Raw genomic sequence first — 7909 nt, 5'->3', positions numbered from 1 at the left:
AGGTGAGGGCAGTTGGGGGTGACCAGGCTGGCAGGAGAGGGAAGTAAGGGGTGACCAGGCGGCAGCGGAAGGAACTTAGGGGGCAATTAGGCCAGCAGAGGAGCAGTTAGGCATTGATCAGGTTGGCAGGGGAATGGTTAGGAGGTAATGAGGCTGGCAGGCAGAAGTGGTTAGAGGCAATCAGTCAGGCAGACAAGCAACAAGTGATTGGGAGCCAGCAATCCTGGACTGTGAGAGGGATGTTCCACATTGGAGAGTGCAGGCTAGGCTGAGGGACACCCGCCTTCCCCCCCCTGCGTGAATTTTGTGCTCCGGGCCTCTAGTCAGTTTTATAATGTAGTATCACTTTTAAGACTTCATTACCCAGCCAGATTAAAACTTCTTACTCTAAACTTGTCTGGACCCAGTCATGCAGGTTGCTGCTTCAGCATGGTTTTTGCCTTCTTCCTATACTTCTTGTCCCTGGATGGATATACTTACGTTGGTTTTGAGCCCAATTTCAGTTTAAATTATAGATGCCTTTGAGCATCAATTCACAATGTTATTTGATCAGAAGTCTCTGTATGTTTTTCTCTCTCCTACAGCAGGTAAGATACACACATTTTTATTGATTTTTTTTCCTTCTCTGTGTATAAATAGAACTTTAATGCATTCCAATTTTATCTTGATGTAATTTAATCTTATTGGTACTTCTATGCCCCTAAAGCCAAGTTGTATCAATTGGCACTTTCACATTTTATGCAGTCTCTTTTCATGTGAGACTCAAGGCACCTGATGGTTGCTTCAAACAAACTTTGAAAGTCGTCTGAGCCTAATTTTGTCATTTAAGCACATCTATTCTTAGTATTGCTACAATGGTGTCTCTGCTTCAGGGATAGTTACTAAGCTGTTGAGTTTGTGGAATTCCTCTCCAATTAATTTTCTATTAACAAAACGCCAGTCCTAATTTATTAAAATAGAGGTGTGTTATGTTCACATTTTCTTAAGGAGTCTCAGGACTCAATGTCATGTATAAACTTCACAGTGTGGCAGGTGGGTTGGGGGGAATGTGTGTATAGAAAGGCTTGTCCAAACATTGTTTTGTATCTTGGTATAAAATTAAATTCCTGGTAAATTGTAGGCTATTGTTCTGATTAATGTTTCTTGGGACACCTAAAGCAAAAATTGTTACATCTACTTGTCTGGTGAAAGTTAAGCAACTAAAGAAGTTATTTCTCTTTAAAAACTAGCTTTATTTAAAAGAATCTGAAGCATGACACTGTAGGAAACAAACTTACAATACATATTGTCCAAGAAAGCCTGCCATACATAATTTCTACTAATCAGTCTAAATACTGGATAAATAACATTCCTTATACAATGCACAAATGACATTTAGCATGATCCCTGAAAAGAATGACCAACAATAACATGAACTGTTTTTAGAGTAAATCTCTACTTATCTTACTACTATACAGAACAAAAAACTACATGTAAACAAACTTTTGAACAAAAATAGATCTAGAGACAGAGAAACAGAACAGACCTCAGAGGGAAGACGGTGGGGGGAAGTGGGAAGGGGGCAGCGGGGGGAAATAAGAGATCAATCAAAGGACTTTATGCATGCATACTAGTATAGCATAACCAATAGACAGGGACACTGGGGCAGTGGGGGCTTGTCCTGGGGGATGGGAGTGGCCAGGGGGTCGATGGAGGAAAAAAGAGACATATGTAATACTTTAAAGTTTAAAGTTTAAACCATAAAACAAAGCAAAACAAAACAAAAAACCTACAATGTAGAAGATGAATTAAACTCCAATTTTAAATTCTTGCATGGTGTTTAAGAACGAAGAAATCAGAAGGAGGAAATTGTAGGATTTATGTATCTTTAAAAGAAAAAGGGTGAGTTGGCTTACCATGATTTATAGTAATTATTAAAAAGTAATTCAGATTTGAGAATTATTTGGTTTAATACTTGGAAGCCCTTAGACTGAGACTCAAACTATCCATTAACTATTATATTCTAGCAGTTACCAAGCCAATTTTATTTATCCAAAAACTGTAGCCTATACATTAGCCTCATAAAGAAAATAAACAATATGAGAATAACCTAATCACTTCATAGTTTAAATTTTCCCACAAAGCAATTCATGTATCACTTAATACTAATACTTCTTGAAACCTCTGTTTTAAATACAAACTCATGTGAAAACACCAGAATAAAAATTCCCAACATGTAATGCTTAACTTTTAACACAAAAAATAGACCCATGAAAGCATAGGGTATTCAAGTAAAATATAATGGAATGATACAGTATGGCATCTGGCATTTAAAAAAATATTAAGAACTGAATCAGATTTATTGCTATATCAAACTTAGCAATAGCCAACAATAAAATGTACAAAATATAGCACAACAACCATGCCCAAAAAATGATGTATAGAGATATCATAACAGCATAGGTAGACATTTATATTGTTATATACATCACTGACATAGTAAAAACTTATTAATTCAGGATAGTTTGAATTGATAAAAGTTTTAAAATTTGAATATTTTAAAGATATGCAGTTTAAGCACTCATGAGCATTCTTTTTCTTTCAAGCACATAATTTCAAATATACTTATTTGCATTGGCCAAGTATTACCTACTGTAATTCTTTTCGGTACTTGTTTGCATGACAAAAGAATACTTTTAAACTAATATTCATAAAGAAATACACCTAAAAAGCCTAAACATTTTTCAAGATTAAACATTTTTCTTTAACATTTTGATTGACTCCTACTAACAAATATTTTCATTAGATAGTCCAAAGTAAACACCAATCTAAAGTCCTTGTATCAATGGATACAAATTCTAAGTAAATTAGAGGAGTTTCATGGGCGCACAGGCATACCTCATTTTACTGTGTTTTATTGCGCCTTATAGATTTTTTTTTTTTTTTAACAAATTGAAGGTTTGTGACAACTCAGTGTTGAGTCAGTCTGTTGGCACCATTTTCCCAAAAGGCTCAGACAATAGCATTTTTTAAACATAAAGCATTTTTAATTGAGGTATGTTTATTTTTAGACGTTATTGCACACTTGATAGACTACAGTATAAAGATAACTTTTATATGCACTGGGAAACAAAAAAATTTGCTCGACTTGCTTTAGTATGACATTCGCTTTATTATATGGTCTGGAATGGAATCTGCAATATCTGAGGTATGCCTACAGTTTCTTAATAAATGAATATTAGATTAGTATTTTGGTTATGGTGGAATGAATCTCTCTTTTGGTTGAAAGATATCAGATTCAGTTCAAAGTCTAGTATATAATTTTAACAGTATTGGCTGAAAATATCCTAATATGCAATGTCAATTCCTTAGTAAGTTATAACTGTAAAAGATAAAAATTTTAAGAAGTATTTATTGTATTATGAATGTTATGAGTTGCTAATACCCCCTCTCCTACTTCAAAGATATCAGGCCAACTACTATTCCATAAATATTGATGTTTCACATACTTCATAGAGTAGCTTAAACATAACAGCATAAGAAATAGTATTACATAGTAATTTCCTTTGCCATAGGAATAAATGTTGGACAAAGTCTGGAAACATTTTATTTTCCAATTTGAATTACAGTATTATAATTTTGCAACAGGCCACAGCACTAGTGCATGTGTTACTTTAGACATGCTCTATGAATAAAACAAAAAATTACTGCAAAAATACATGTCACCAATGTGGAACACACTCAGATTTGTATAAAAGTACTGAACTAATATCCCAAAAAGAGGTATATGTAAACAGTACATAAGGAAGAAATAGTTTTAATATGAAACAGTCATTTAAGTCACATACATCATGATAAGAAGCAGGACTTTCTTTTATAAGATATTTTAACTAACAAGCAACATCATCTACAGAACAAGGAAATACAGGTATTTAGAATACTTTTTAATATAATTGCAAGTAATTTGACAAACTATGACAAAGATGAAACTTATCTATTGGGTTTCATGAAAAATACAGGCAGTTTTTTATGTATTAATGTTTGGCTTAAATATAGCCATTTTCTTCCCTTCATTTCCCTTAGGCCACTTGTCTTGGGAGATGTTAATGTTATCCTTATCCTCTGTATCAAAAGGTACCTCTAAACTCCCACCACTGTACCAAGAGTGAGGAAAATGTGGTGTGACTTCCATACTGCTCTGTTGGTTAAATGAAATACATAAAAAGGTGATATTCTAATATTTACAAATGAGAAGAAAACCTCTGAGTTCAGAGAAGTAGAAGAAAGGAAACTTTTTAATCCCAACAATGTACAGGAAATTGGGAAATACTCTCAAAAAAGTATCACCAATTCGGCAAAAATACTGCTTTGTATGTTGTCTAAAATGTGATCATTTTGTTGAAACCTTGCATATTAAAGATTCATTCAGAACTAATAAACACCCTTTTTTAAAAAAGAAATTTAATTCCACTTTCTTCATGATCTTCAATCACACATCCTGGTAGAAAACATCTTTCTCTTAAAATCTAGTCAACCACAGCCACACAAAGAAATGGAAATTCTGACAGGAGGGAAGATATGAAATTCTGAAGCACAGAGCATCCAGGAAGGGAAAAGGCAAGTTGGCTTATATAGCATCGCAGCAGAGAATTTAGGACGGTAAGAGGACAACTGGGAAACACTCACATCAAAGAACTTAACCTTCCTGAATCACATCAGGAAAAAGGAAAGACCTCTGCTTCTTTTCCACCTATACCGATTGGTTTCCTAAAGAAGCTGAGTGCACAGCATGATACTACTGGTTAACTATATCATGCTTTAATAAGCCTTTATGAGCTTCCCTAAGAATCTATCTTTATATATAGAGTTCTAAGCCACTATTTTCAAATAAACTTTGGGAGCCTCAATACTTTTAAATTTTTTAATTAAAAAATCTAAAATAGCCTAAATGTTCATGCATCTGAGACCTCTATGCACTGCAAAAAACCCAGAAACTAATTAGAGCTCCCTTTTCATTGTTTATATATATATATATTTTTTTACAACTAAATACAATCACTATAGGACGTTGGACATAAAGCAGTAGCACTCTTAATTTGTTTAAGATGAACAAGTTAGAATATTGGATAAAGACTCCTGATACTTATTTGGATGACTAAAGTTGGTAGATTTAATGGTGACCCATACTACTGAGTTTTTTCTCCTATCACTAGTCAGAGTAGGGAGTCTAAAAAAAACAAAACAAAACAAAATTCCAAAACACCCCAAAATTGGATTTCTTTACATTATGTTAATTTATGAATAAGTACCAGTCAAGAAAATCTTCAGTTATATGTACATAATTTTCTAATTTGGATAACAAGAATCATAATAGTAATACTCTAAAGTATTTCATACAAAAGGAAAGCACTGATCACAAATCTAAATTCTAAGCACTTTATCTGAAGAATTATTTTTCTTTTATAAGTTAAGCTATTTCAGTGTTAGTCCAGTAGCATCTAGAAGCAAGTGCACAGAAAGGCTAGTGAAATGAACAAAGCAAATTCTCAGAAAGGAACTGATGATGCTTTAGAACTTTCCTGGCCTTGGAGGGAGAGCCTAACTGTTGCTGGTTAGCCAGGATGAACTTTGGCAAATGAGAATGTAGAAGAAACTCCAAGATTTCCTGCCCTCCTGTGAACGCACGTGTGTGCATATGTGTGTGTGTGTGTGCATGTGTGTGCACGTGTGATGGTAATGAGCCTTTTAGTGAAGGAAAATAATTACAACAAAAAGGTGCAATGCTACTGGAAGAATATCTCACCTATGTACATTTCTTTCTGTCAATGAATATTTTTAAATGTTTAGGGCAGCTCATCGCTGGTCCTAAAAGCCACACCTTTTTTTAGGTGTGTAACAGCCTTCTTTGGGTCAAATTGGATAAATTACTATCTGGCCATTCTTATAGTTCATCACTTTTCCTACCAAAAATATCTAGATAATTTTTGACTTAATGTTATGTAGAGACAAAGGTAGAACTCGTAAAAAAATGAATGCAAAATACATGAAAACATTCTTCAGCTATGATTACTACTAGTATAGTTTGCCTATGACTCACTGTCAGAATCAACCACTGGCTTTTATTTTTAATAATTACAGATCCTTATTTAAATAAGGTATTCTGAAAACTTAAATACCTGAAGAAAAATCCACTTGTAAGTTTTTAAAGACAACTACTTACAAATGAAAAATGAAATAATTGCATTACAAATCAAGTATCTTTTGGCTAACCAGGGAGAGGTGGTTTCATTTTTATAAACAACTAACTATTGAAACTGTAAGCAACAGAGGGTTAAGACTGCATAATCAGTTTTAGCAACGAGCACAACTCAAGTATTACCATGTAAAGTGTTAATTACTGCAAACATTGGAAGGTTCTACTAAATATCTAACTGCATTCAGTCATAAAAGTAAGTCATGATCTGGTACTAGTATTGAGCAAGTGCATGCAGTGCACCATGACTTAAAATCAGCACTCACTAGGATTTCAAGAACAACTTAATTAAGTCCTTAAATATTTAGAAACACTTTTATATCTAACAAAAGCTACAGTGTAAGCACACTGGGATCTTCAAGTATGCTACTGAACACATCAAATTTCAGAGTCAGCCCAAAATACTGCATTTCAACTTGAGTGTTTCAACTGATAAAGTTTCCACACAAAAGAGTACTTATTATTAGAGTCTATATCATTTCATTTCCTAAAACTGTAAAGATACATTATTTTACAGATACTTAAAATATTTTGTACTCATTTCTAACTAGTCACAGGTAAATGGAGAAAAACTTATATTACCTTGTACCATATGAAACTGTTGTTTTTATAATCAAAATTAAAATAATACATATAAAAATAAGTTTTGTTTCATCAAATTATGAGGATTAATAATTTTCTTCTAATTAGATTAAATATTTCATTTTTATAAAATTCACCATTTGTTAGGCTGTTTAAAATGTCCAAATTCTTCAATTACTTCTCAATTGGAAACTATGTTCTTAGAAAAAGCTCCAAATGATGAAAAAGATGGTAGTTCATTATATAAAGGCCTGGTGACTAAGATGGATGTGATAAAATAGCCCAATTCAGCTAACTTTGCTTTCGTAGCTTTTGACACATGAGGTCAAGTGCTGTCACGTAAAAGTGTGGGTTCATGTTTACTAACCACAGGATAATTTTTAAATTGGATTTTTCTGGCCTAATTTTAATTTTTTAGCATATGCTGCTGCTGCCGTTTCACCAGGGTTTAAATAGTAGTGATTCATTATCCCTTTCACAGGTCACCATATGGTCTTCAGAGTTTTTTTGGTGATGATGCAAGTTTGGAAGCTTCAACACCCAACCACTGTATAAATTACTACCAATTGCCACAGTATCCTTTTTTCTTTTTCTGATTGCAGGTTATGTTTTACCCCAAAACTGAGTTTCTGCTGAATCTTAATAGACTTCCAACTGTCTCCCTTCTGTATCATCTTTCAAGAGGATACTCTCAGGTCCATTTTTACACTTTCCCAAGTCATAGCAAAAACTATCATCTTTCAAGAGGATACTCTCAGGTCCATTTTTACACTTTCCTAAGTCATAGCAAAAACTATCTGCTGTAAGGACTGGAGTTGTTGTTTGTAAGTTAGCTTTCACCGTGGCTCTTAATTGATCTTTGCTTAAAATGGATTTTAATCTCCCTTGAGCCTCCATTTTGAATTCACATCCCCAGAACCCTATTTTTCAATCAATCAATGAACGCCTTTCGCTAGCAGAGTGCTCTAAAGCCAAATTTATGTTTCTACCACTTTTATTTGCAACATGTCTCATTTTGAAATCATGCATTAAAAAGTATTCACAATTCTCCCAAGGATATATTATTTATTTCTCTGGAAAGCAATAACCAATAAT

This window comes from Pipistrellus kuhlii, unplaced genomic scaffold (genome assembly GCF_014108245.1).
Source record: "Pipistrellus kuhlii isolate mPipKuh1 unplaced genomic scaffold, mPipKuh1.p scaffold_m20_p_1, whole genome shotgun sequence".
Lineage (NCBI taxonomy): Eukaryota > Metazoa > Chordata > Mammalia > Chiroptera > Vespertilionidae > Pipistrellus > Pipistrellus kuhlii.
The sequence above is the reverse complement of the archived record's forward strand: the minus strand, read 5'-3'. Positions refer to the sequence as shown.